The following is an 11,874-nucleotide window of genomic DNA, read 5'->3' on the forward strand; positions in this document are numbered from 1 at the left end:
GCCAGCCTGCAGTCCAGATCTTTCACCCATAGAAAAATTTGGCACATCATAAAGAGGAAGATGCAACAAAGAAGACCTAAGACAGTTTGAGCAACTAAAAACCTGTATTAGACAAGAATGGGACAACATTCCTATTCCTAAACTTGGGCAACTTGTCTTTTCAGTCCCCAGACATTTGCAGACTGTTATAAAATGAAGAGGGGATGCCACACAGTGGTAAACATGGCCTTGGCCCAACTTTTTTGAGATGCGTTGATGCCATATAATTTAAAATCAATTTATTTTTCCCTTAAAATGATACATTTTCTCAGTTTAAACATTTGATATGTCATCTATGTTGTATTCTGAATAAAATATTGAAATTTGAAACTTCCACATCATTGCATTCTGTTTTTATGCACAATTTGTACAGTGTCCCAACTTTTTTGAAATGAGGTTTGTATATTATTTAAGATATCAGTATATTTTTGTTGGTGTATACAATGAATGTATAGTTATGTTAATGGTGATGTTTTGTCTTTTTATTAACTATGTACACATAACATTTGTAGAAATATCGGTCTGACCTGGTCTCTCTGGCCCTGAGGAAGCCTCGTGCGAAACGCGTCGGCTTGCTGTTGACCCTTAGACTGTGCTCCATCTGAGACCTGAACATCACCTCCAGATATTAAGTTATCAGCACTCCCTTTTTGTTTGGGAAGTATTTCTACATTGTGATTCTATTATGTTTGTTTGGTTTTTATATACATGTTAGACATGGGTTCATATTCCCATGTATTGTACCAATTTTAATATGTACAATAAAAAGTTATTTTAGATAAATTGTGTCTCTTATGATCTTCCTGCTCCCATTGGCACGTAAAGCTCCATCTTTTCTTCAATTGTTCATTCTGCTGTAATATAATGGTATGTGAGCAATATTCTGTACTGCAATACTGTGAGCTTAGTTTGGATTGATGATGCACACCCAGGGGTGCAGCGATGACAGCATGGGCTCACTTGATAAATGTTGGCCCCCCGTTTAACTTGGAAGAAGAGCACATTCTACTGTGAGGGCTTTCATGGGGGATCACAGTGAACCGAAGGTAAGTATTGTAGGCAAAGCTGCATTTTTTTAGGTGCTGGGCAATAGATTATTGCTTTATTTAAATAAGGATATTTGCTTTAATTGTTTTCTTTAATAAAAAGATTGCTTGTACAATTTCTGCTAGTAACTGGTTTCCTTTAGTGTAATACAATAATACAAAAAGTGTTGATAAATTAAACATTCAATATGGAAGAAAAAGGTTGCTTTTACTGCGGAATGTGTATTAATTAGCCAATATTATTTTATATTCAATTAACAGGTATCCTCTCTTCCAAATTGTCTGTGTTGATTTGCGGCTTACTGAGCCTTTCAATGTCCTTACACTAGGTCTCTGCTTACAAATGAATTAGGGGCATTTAGCAGCTTATGTATTATATTTAGCTGCTTGCTGCTTTTAAATAAAATGATACACCCCTGCTCCATCCAACTCTGCTACCGGTAACTCTCAAATTTAGTACAACTGCTAAGTACTTGCATATCTGTAGTAAAATGGGAAAACACCATCAAAATAACCATTAGCACTTGCTGAACACTAAAACTTGCAATACAAATGGCTTGTGAATGCTTACTTAAGTTGTTCTATAGGGTACCATTTTGTATTTTTAAAAAATAGGATTATATTTTGAGCTAGTGCACAGTAATGTTCAGTGAATTTCCCCTACTTCTTCAAGAAAGGTTTTTTGCATTTCACCCATTGTGTTTAATGCCTAATAGTGTTGAGCGAACACGGACTGTATTATTCGTGTTCGTACCGAATAATTGGATTTTTGTTACCCGAACACGGACACGGACACTTTACTGTATGTTCGGGTAAAAATCCGTGTTCGGTCGTTTTATTTCCGGGTTTTGCATGCTTTGGCGCTCTTTTCATGGCGGGCTTTCAACAGCCAATCAACAATCGTTTAACTGGTGTGCCTTAAGCCATCCCAGCCATGCCTGCAAATGTCTTAGTAGCTGTGATTGGCCGTCTGAAGCATGTGACCAAGTCTTTATAAGTTCGAGGCAGCCGCCGCAGCAGCGTCATTCTGCTGCTTAGCTAAGGGACAGAGCACACATCAATGTGCTGGCTGCTGATTAGGGAAAGATAGGCAGGAAAAAACCATTTGTGTCCGGATAGAATTGAGGGACAGGTCGGAGTGTTTAGGCAGGGCGAGTTGTAGGCATTTTAGGGATAGAGTCTGCTGAATTATAGGGTCAGTGTCTTCTACAAACTACAATCGATATTGCTGTGTGGGGGGTGGGGTGAATCTGCACTCAATCCTGATCTACGATCTCTTCTCAATCCTGTTAGGGACAGAGTCTGCTGAATTTTAGGGAAACTGTGTTCTACAAACTACAATCGATATTGCTGTGTGGTGTGGGATTGGAGATAGGCAGGTGTCAGTGATCCACATCCATTTTTCTGTGTGTGAGCTGCAGTGAACACAATCTTTTTGGGCTGCAGTGAACACAATCTTTTTGGGCTGCAGTGAACACAATCTTTTTTGGCTGCAGTGAACACAATCTTTTTGGGCTGCAGTGAACACAATCTTTTTGGGGTGCAGTGAACAAAATCTTTTTGGGGTGCAGTGAACACAATCCTTTTTGGTGTGCAGTGAACACAATCTTTGTGGGGTGCAGTGAACAAAATCCTTTGTGGGGTGCAGTGAACACAATCTTTTTGGGGTGCAGTGAACAAAATCCTTTTTGGGGTGCAGTGAACAACATCCTTTTTGGGGTGCAGTGAACACAATCTTTTTGGGGTGCAGTGAACAAAATCCTTTGTGGGGTGCAGTGAACACAATCTTTTTGGGGTGCAGTGAACACAATCTTTTTGGGGTGGAGTGAACAACATCCTTTTTGGGGTGCAGTGAACAAAATCCTTTTTGGGGTGCAGTGAACAAAATCATTTTTGGGGTGCAGTGAACACAATCTTTTTGGGGTGCAGTGAACACAATCTTTGTGGGGTGCCGTGAACACAATCTTTTTGGGGTGGAGTGAACAACATCCTTTTTGGGGTGCAGTGAACAACATCCTTTTTGGGGTGCAGTGAACACAATCTTTTTGGGGTGCAGTGAACACAATCTTTGTGGGGTACAGTGAACAGAATCTTTGTGGGGTGCAGTGAACACAATCTTTGGGGGGTACAGTGAACACAATCTTTTTGGGGTGCAGTGAACACAATCTTTGTGGGGTGCAGTGAACACAATCTTTTTGGGGTGGAGTGAACAAAATCATTTTTGGGGTGCAGTGAACAACATCCTTTTTGGGGTGCAGTGATCAAAATCCTTTTTGGGGTGCAGTGAACACAATCTTTTTGGGGTGCAGTGAACAAAATCCTTTGTGGGGTGCAGTGAACAGAATCTTTGTGGGGTGCAGTGAACACAATCTTTGGGGGGGTACAGTGAACACAATCTTTTTGGGGTGCAGTGAACACAATCTTTGTGGGGTACAGTGAACACAATCTTTGTGGGGTGCAGTGAACACAATCTTTGGGAGGTACAGTGAACACAATCTTTTTGGGGTGCAGTGAACACAATCTTTGGGGGGTACAGTGAACACAATCTTTTTGGGGTGCAGTGAACACAATCTTTGTGGGGTGCAGTGAACACAATCTTTGGGGGGGTACAGTGAACACAATCTTTTTGGGGTGCAGTGAACAACATCCTTTTAGGGTGCAGTGAACACAATCTTTGTGGGGTGCAGTCAACAACATCCTTTTAGGGTGCAGTGAACACAATCTTTGTGGGGTACAGTGAACAGAATCTTTGTGGGGTGCAGTGAACACAATCTTTGGGGGGTACAGTGAACACAATCTTTGTGAGGTGCAGTGAACACAATCTTTGTGGGGTGCAGTGAACACAATCATTGTGGGGTGCAGTGAACTCAATCTTTGTGGGGTACAGTGAACACAATCTCATACTTCTGAAGATTTGAGGGTGCTGCCTGTTCCATACTCCCCCTACTCCTCATCTAGCCTTTTAGGGGTACAAACAATAGTAATTGGGGCCTAGTGTGGTTGTGTACGTGTGATATACATACACTTTTTTTGGATCATATTTTCTATTCCGCTATTTAATCAAAAACCTTTGGGGATCAGTTAAATTGGGGGATAGTCTGTGTTGGTACGTGTGAGAGAGATCCACCTTTCCAAGTTGTTGGGGTTCATCTCATACTTCTGAAGGTTTGAGGGTGCTGCCTGTTCCATACTCCCCCTACTCCTAGCCTTTTAGGGGTACAAACAATAGTAATTGGGGCCTAGTGTGGTTGTGTACGTGTGATATACATACACTTTTTTTGGATCATATTTTCTATTCCGCTATTTAATCAAAAACCTTTGGGGATCAGTTAAATTGGGGGATAGTCTGTGTTGGTACGTGTGAGAGAGATCCACCTTTCCAAGTTGTTGGGGTTCATCTCATACTTCTGAAGGTTTGAGGGTGCTGCCTGTTCCATACCCCCCCTACTCCTCATCTAGCCTTTTAGGGGTACAAACAATAGTAATTGGGGCCTAGTGTGGTTGTGTACGTGTGATATACATACACTTTTTTTGGATCATATTTTCTATTCCGCTATTTAATCAAAAACCTTTGGGGATCAGTTAAATTGGGGGATAGTCTGTGTTGGTACGTGTGAGAGAGATCCACCTTTCCAAGTTGTTGGGGTTCATCTCATACTTCTGAAGGTTTGAGGGTGCTGCCTGTTCCATACTCCCCCTACTCCTCATCTAGCCTTTTAGGGGTACAAACAATAGTAATTGGGGCCCAGTGTGGTTGTGTACGTGTGATATACATACACTTTTTTTGGATCATATTTTCTATTCCGCTATTTAATCAAAAACCTTTGGGGATCAGTTAAATTGGGGGATAGTCTGTGTTGGTACGTGTGAGAGAGATCCACCTTTCCAAGTTGTTGGGGTTCATCTCATACTTCTGAAGGTTTGAGGGTGCTGCCTGTTCCATACTCCCCCTACTCCTCATCTAGCCTTTTAGGGGTACAAACAATAGTAATTGGGGCCCAGTGTGGTTGTGTACGTGTGATATACATACACTTTTTTTGGATCATATTTTCTATTCCGCTATTTAATCAAAAACCTTTGGGGATCAGTTAAATTGGGGGATAGTCTGTGTTGGTACGTGTGAGAGAGATCCACCTTTCCAAGTTGTTGGGGTTCATCTCATACTTCTGAAGGTTTGAGGGTGCTGCCTGTTCCATACCCCCCCTACTCCTCATCTAGCCTTTTAGGGGTACAAACAATAGTAATTGGGGCCTAGTGTGGTTGTGTACGTGTGATATACATACACTTTTTTCGGATCATATTTTCTATTCCGCTATTTAATCAAAAACCTTTGGGGATCAGTTAAATTGGGGGATAGTCTGTGTTGGTACGTGTGAGAGAGATCCACCTTTCCAAGTTGTTGGGGTTCATCTCATACTTCTGAAGGTTTGAGGGTGCTGCCTGTTCCATACCCCCCCTACTCCTCATCTAGCCTTTTAGGGGTACAAACAATAGTAATTGGGGCCTAGTGTGGTTGTGTACGTGTGATATACATACACTTTTTTTGGATCATATTTTCTATTCCGCTATTTAATCAAAAACCTTTGGGGATCAGTTAAATTGGGGGATAGTCTGTGTTGGTACGTGTGAGAGAGATCCACCTTTCCAAGTTTTTGGGGTTCATCTCATACTTCTGAAGATTTGAGGGTGCTGCCTGTTCCATACCCCCCCTACTCCTCATCTAGCCTTTTAGGGGTACAAACAATAGTAATTGGGGCCTAGTGTGGTTGTGTACGTGTGATATACATACACTTTTTTTGGATCATATTTTCTATTCCGCTATTTAATCAAAAACCTTTGGGGATCAGTTAAATTGGGGGATAGTCTGTGTTGGTACGTGTGAGAGAGATCCACCTTTCCAAGTTGTTGGGGTTCATCTCATACTTCTGAAGGTTTGAGGGTGCTGCCTGTTCCATACCCCCCCTACTCCTCATCTAGCCTTTTAGGGGTACAAACAATAGTAATTGGGGCCTAGTGTGGTTGTGTACGTGTGATATACATACACTTTTTTTGGATCATATTTTCTATTCCGCTATTTAATCAAAAACCTTTGGGGATCAGTTAAATTGGGGGATAGTCTGTGTTGGTACGTGTGAGAGAGATCCACCTTTCCAAGTTGTTGGGGTTCATCTCATACTTCTGAAGGTTTGAGGGTGCTGCCTGTTCCATACCCCCCCTACTCCTCATCTAGCCTTTTAGGGGTACAAACAATAGTAATTGGGGCCTAGTGTGGTTGTGTACGTGTGATATACATACACTTTTTTTGGATCATATTTTCTATTGCGCTATTTAATCAAAAACCTTTGGGGATCAGTTAAATTGGGGGATAGTCTGTGTTGGTACGTGTGAGAGAGATCCACCTTTCCAAGTTGTTGGGGTTCATCTCATACTTCTGAAGGTTTGAGGGTGCTGCCTGTTCCATACCCCCCCTACTCCTCATCTAGCCTTTTAGGGGTACAAACAATAGTAATTGGGGCCTAGTGTGGTTGTGTACGTGTGATATACATACACTTTTTTTGGATCATATTTTCTATTCCGCTATTTAATCAAAAACCTTTGGGGATCAGTTAAATTGGGGGATAGTCTGTGTTGGTACGTGTGAGAGAGATCCACCTTTCCAAGTTGTTGGGGTTCATCTCATACTTCTGAAGGTTTGAGGGTGCTGCCTGTTCCATACTCCCCCTACTCCTCATCTAGCCTTTTAGGGGTACAAACAATAGTAATTGGGGCCCAGTGTGGTTGTGTACGTGTGATATACATACACTTTTTTTGGATCATATTTTCTATTCCGCTATTTAATCAAAAACCTTTGGGGATCAGTTAAATTGGGGGATAGTCTGTGTTGGTACGTGTGAGAGAGATCCACCTTTCCAAGTTGTTGGGGTTCATCTCATACTTCTGAAGGTTTGAGGGTGCTGCCTGTTCCATACCCCCCCTACTCCTCATCTAGCCTTTTAGGGGTACAAACAATAGTAATTGGGGCCTAGTGTGGTTGTGTACGTGTGATATACATACACTTTTTTTGGATCATATTTTCTATTCCGCTATTTAATCAAAAACCTTTGGGGATCAGTTAAATTGGGGGATAGTCTGTGTTGGTACGTGTGAGAGAGATCCACCTTTCCAAGTTTTTGGGGTTCATCTCATACTTCTGAAGATTTGAGGGTGCTGCCTGTTCCATACCCCCCCTACTCCTCATCTAGCCTTTTAGGGGTACAAACAATAGTAATTGGGGCCTAGTGTGGTTGTGTACGTGTGATATACATACACTTTTTTTGGATCATATTTTCTATTCCGCTATTTAATCAAAAACCTTTGGGGATCAGTTAAATTGGGGGATAGTCTGTGTTGGTACGTGTGAGAGAGATCCACCTTTCCAAGTTGTTGGGGTTCATCTCATACTTCTGAAGGTTTGAGGGTGCTGCCTGTTCCATACCCCCCCTACTCCTCATCTAGCCTTTTAGGGGTACAAACAATAGTAATTGGGGCCTAGTGTGGTTGTGTACGTGTGATATACATACACTTTTTTTGGATCATATTTTCTATTCCGCTATTTAATCAAAAACCTTTGGGGATCAGTTAAATTGGGGGATAGTCTGTGTTGGTACATGTGAGAGAGATCCACCTTTCCAAGTTGTTGGGGTTCATCTCATACTTCTGAAGGTTTGAGGGTGCTGCCTGTTCCATACCCCCCCTACTCCTCATCTAGCCTTTTAGGGGTACAAACAATAGTAATTGGGACCTAGTGTGGTTGTGTACGTGTGATATACATACACTTTTTTTGGATCATATTTTCTATTCCGCTATTTAATCAAAAACCTTTGGGGATCAGTTAAATTGGGGGATAGTCTGTGTTGGTACGTGTGAGAGAGATCCACCTTTCCAAGTTGTTGGGGTTCATCTCATACTTCTGAAGGTTTGAGGGTGCTGCCTGTTCCATACTCCCCCTACTCCTCATCTAGCCTTTTAGGGGTACAAACAATAGTAATTGGGGCCTAGTGTGGTTGTGTACGTGTGATATACATACACTTTTTTTGGATCATATTTTCTATTCCGCTATTTAATCAAAAACCTTTGGGGATCAGTTAAATTGGGGGATAGTCTGTGTTGGTACGTGTGAGAGAGATCCACCTTTCCAAGTTGTTGGGGTTCATCTCATACTTCTGAAGGTTTGAGGGTGCTGCCTGTTCCATACCCCCCCTACTCCTCATCTAGCCTTTTAGGGGTACAAACAATAGTAATTGGGGCCTAGTGTGGTTGTGTACGTGTGATATACATACACTTTTTTTGGATCATATTTTCTATTCCGCTATTTAATCAAAAACCTTTGGGGATCAGTTAAATTGGGGGATAGTCTGTGTTGGTACGTGTGAGAGAGATCCACCTTTCCAAGTTGTTGGGGTTCATCTCATACTTCTGAAGGTTTGAGGGTGCTGCCTGTTCCATACCCCCCCTACTCCTCATCTAGCCTTTTAGGGGTACAAACAATAGTAATTGGGGCCTAGTGTGGTTGTGTACGTGTGATATACATACACTTTTTTTGGATCATATTTTCTATTCCGCTATTTAATCAAAAACCTTTGGGGATCAGTTAAATTGGGGGATAGTCTGTGTTGGTACGTGTGAGAGAGATCCACCTTTCCAAGTTGTTGGGGTTCATCTCATACTTCTGAAGGTTTGAGGGTGCTGCCTGTTCCATACTCCCCCTACTCCTAGCCTTTTAGGGGTACAAACAATAGGAATTGGGGCCTAGTGTGGTTGTGTACGTGTGATATACATACACTTTTTTTGGATCATATTTTCTATTCCGCTATTTAATCAAAAACCTTTGGGGATCAGTTAAATTGGGGGATAGTCTGTGTTGGTACGTGTGAGAGAGATCCACCTTTCCAAGTTTTTGGGGTTCATCTCATACTTCTGAAGATTTGAGGGTGCTGCCTGTTCCATACCCCCCCTACTCCTCATCTAGCCTTTTAGGGGTACAAACAATAGTAATTGGGGCCTAGTGTGGTTGTGTACGTGTGATATACATACACTTTTTTTGGATCATATTTTCTATTCCGCTATTTAATCAAAAACCTTTGGGGATCAGTTAAATTGGGGGATAGTCTGTGTTGGTACGTGTGAGAGAGATCCACCTTTCCAAGTTGTTGGGGTTCATCTCATACTTCTGAAGGTTTGAGGGTGCTGCCTGTTCCATACCCCCCCTACTCCTCATCTAGCCTTTTAGGGGTACAAACAATAGTAATTGGGGCCTAGTGTGGTTGTGTACGTGTGATATACATACACTTTTTTTGGATCATATTTTCTATTCCGCTATTTAATCAAAAACCTTTGGGGATCAGTTAAATTGGGGGATAGTCTGTGTTGGTACGTGTGAGAGAGATCCACCTTTCCAAGTTGTTGGGGTTCATCTCATACTTCTGAAGGTTTGAGGGTGCTGCCTGTTCCATACCCCCCCTACTCCTCATCTAGCCTTTTAGGGGTACAAACAATAGTAATTGGGGCCTAGTGTGGTTGTGTACGTGTGATATACATACACTTTTTTTGGATCATATTTTCTATTCCGCTATTTAATCAAAAACCTTTGGGGATCAGTTAAATTGGGGGATAGTCTGTGTTGGTACGTGTGAGAGAGATCCACCTTTCCAAGTTGTTGGGGTTCATCTCATACTTCTGAAGGTTTGAGGGTGCTGCCTGTTCCATACCCCCCCTACTCCTCATCTAGCCTTTTAGGGGTACAAACAATAGTAATTGGGGCCTAGTGTGGTTGTGTACGTGTGATATACATACACTTTTTTTGGATCATATTTTCTATTCCGCTATTTAATCAAAAACCTTTGGGGATCAGTTAAATTGGGGGATAGTCTGTGTTGGTACGTGTGAGAGAGATCCACCTTTCCAAGTTGTTGGGGTTCATCTCATACTTCTGAAGGTTTGAGGGTGCTGCCTGTTCCATACCCCCCCTACTCCTCATCTAGCCTTTTAGGGGTACAAACAATAGTAATTGGGGCCTAGTGTGGTTGTGTACGTGTGATATACATACACTTTTTTTGGATCATATTTTCTATTCCGCTATTTAATCAAAAACCTTTGGGGATCAGTTAAATTGGGGGATAGTCTGTGTTGGTACGTGTGAGAGAGATCCACCTTTCCAAGTTGTTGGGGTTCATCTCATACTTCTGAAGGTTTGAGGGTGCTGCCTGTTCCATACTCCCCCTACTCCTCATCTAGCCTTTTAGGGGTACAAACAATAGTAATTGGGGCCTAGTGTGGTTGTGTACGTGTGATATACATACACTTTTTTTGGATCATATTTTCTATTCCGCTATTTAATCAAAAACCTTTGGGGATCAGTTAAATTGGGGGATAGTCTGTGTTGGTACGTGTGAGAGAGATCCACCTTTCCAAGTTGTTGGGGTTCATCTCATACTTCTGAAGGTTTGAGGGTGCTGCCTGTTCCATACCCCCCCTACTCCTCATCTAGCCTTTTAGGGGTACAAACAATAGTAATTGGGGCCTAGTGTGGTTGTGTACGTGTGATATACATACACTTTTTTTGGATCATATTTTCTATTCCGCTATTTAATCAAAAACCTTTGGGGATCAGTTAAATTGGGGGATAGTCTGTGTTGGTACGTGTGAGAGAGATCCACCTTTCCAAGTTGTTGGGGTTCATCTCATACTTCTGAAGGTTTGAGGGTGCTGCCTGTTCCATACCCCCCCTACTCCTCATCTAGCCTTTTAGGGGTACAAACAATAGTAATTGGGGCCTAGTGTGGTTGTGTACGTGTGATATACATACACTTTTTTTGGATCATATTTTCTATTCCGCTATTTAATCAAAAACCTTTGGGGATCAGTTAAATTGGGGGATAGTCTGTGTTGGTACGTGTGAGAGAGATCCACCTTTCCAAGTTGTTGGGGTTCATCTCATACTTCTGAAGGTTTGAGGGTGCTGCCTGTTCCATACTCCCCCTACTCCTAGCCTTTTAGGGGTACAAACAATAGTAATTGGGGCCTAGTGTGGTTGTGTACGTGTGATATACATACACTTTTTTTGGATCATATTTTCTATTCCGCTATTTAATCAAAAACCTTTGGGGATCAGTTAAATTGGGGGATAGTCTGTGTTGGTACGTGTGAGAGAGATCCACCTTTCCAAGTTGTTGGGGTTCATCTCATACTTCTGAAGGTTTGAGGGTGCTGCCTGTTCCATACCCCCCCTACTCCTCATCTAGCCTTTTAGGGGTACAAACAATAGTAATTGGGGCCTAGTGTGGTTGTGTACGTGTGATATACATACACTTTTTTTGGATCATATTTTCTATTCCGCTATTTAATCAAAAACCTTTGGGGATCAGTTAAATTGGGGGATAGTCTGTGTTGGTACGTGTGAGAGAGATCCACCTTTCCAAGTTGTTGGGGTTCATCTCATACTTCTGAAGGTTTGAGGGTGCTGCCTGTTCCATACTCCCCCTACTCCTCATCTAGCCTTTTAGGGGTACAAACAATAGTAATTGGGGCCCAGTGTGGTTGTGTACGTGTGATATACATACACTTTTTTTGGATCATATTTTCTATTCCGCTATTTAATCAAAAACCTTTGGGGATCAGTTAAATTGGGGGATAGTCTGTGTTGGTACGTGTGAGAGAGATCCACCTTTCCAAGTTGTTGGGGTTCATCTCATACTTCTGAAGGTTTGAGGGTGCTGCCTGTTCCATACCCCCCCTACTCCTCATCTAGCCT

This window comes from Pelophylax lessonae (assembly GCF_965119305.1).
Source record: "Pelophylax lessonae genome assembly, chromosome: 8".
In the NCBI taxonomy this organism is placed as follows: domain Eukaryota; kingdom Metazoa; phylum Chordata; class Amphibia; order Anura; family Ranidae; genus Pelophylax; species Pelophylax lessonae.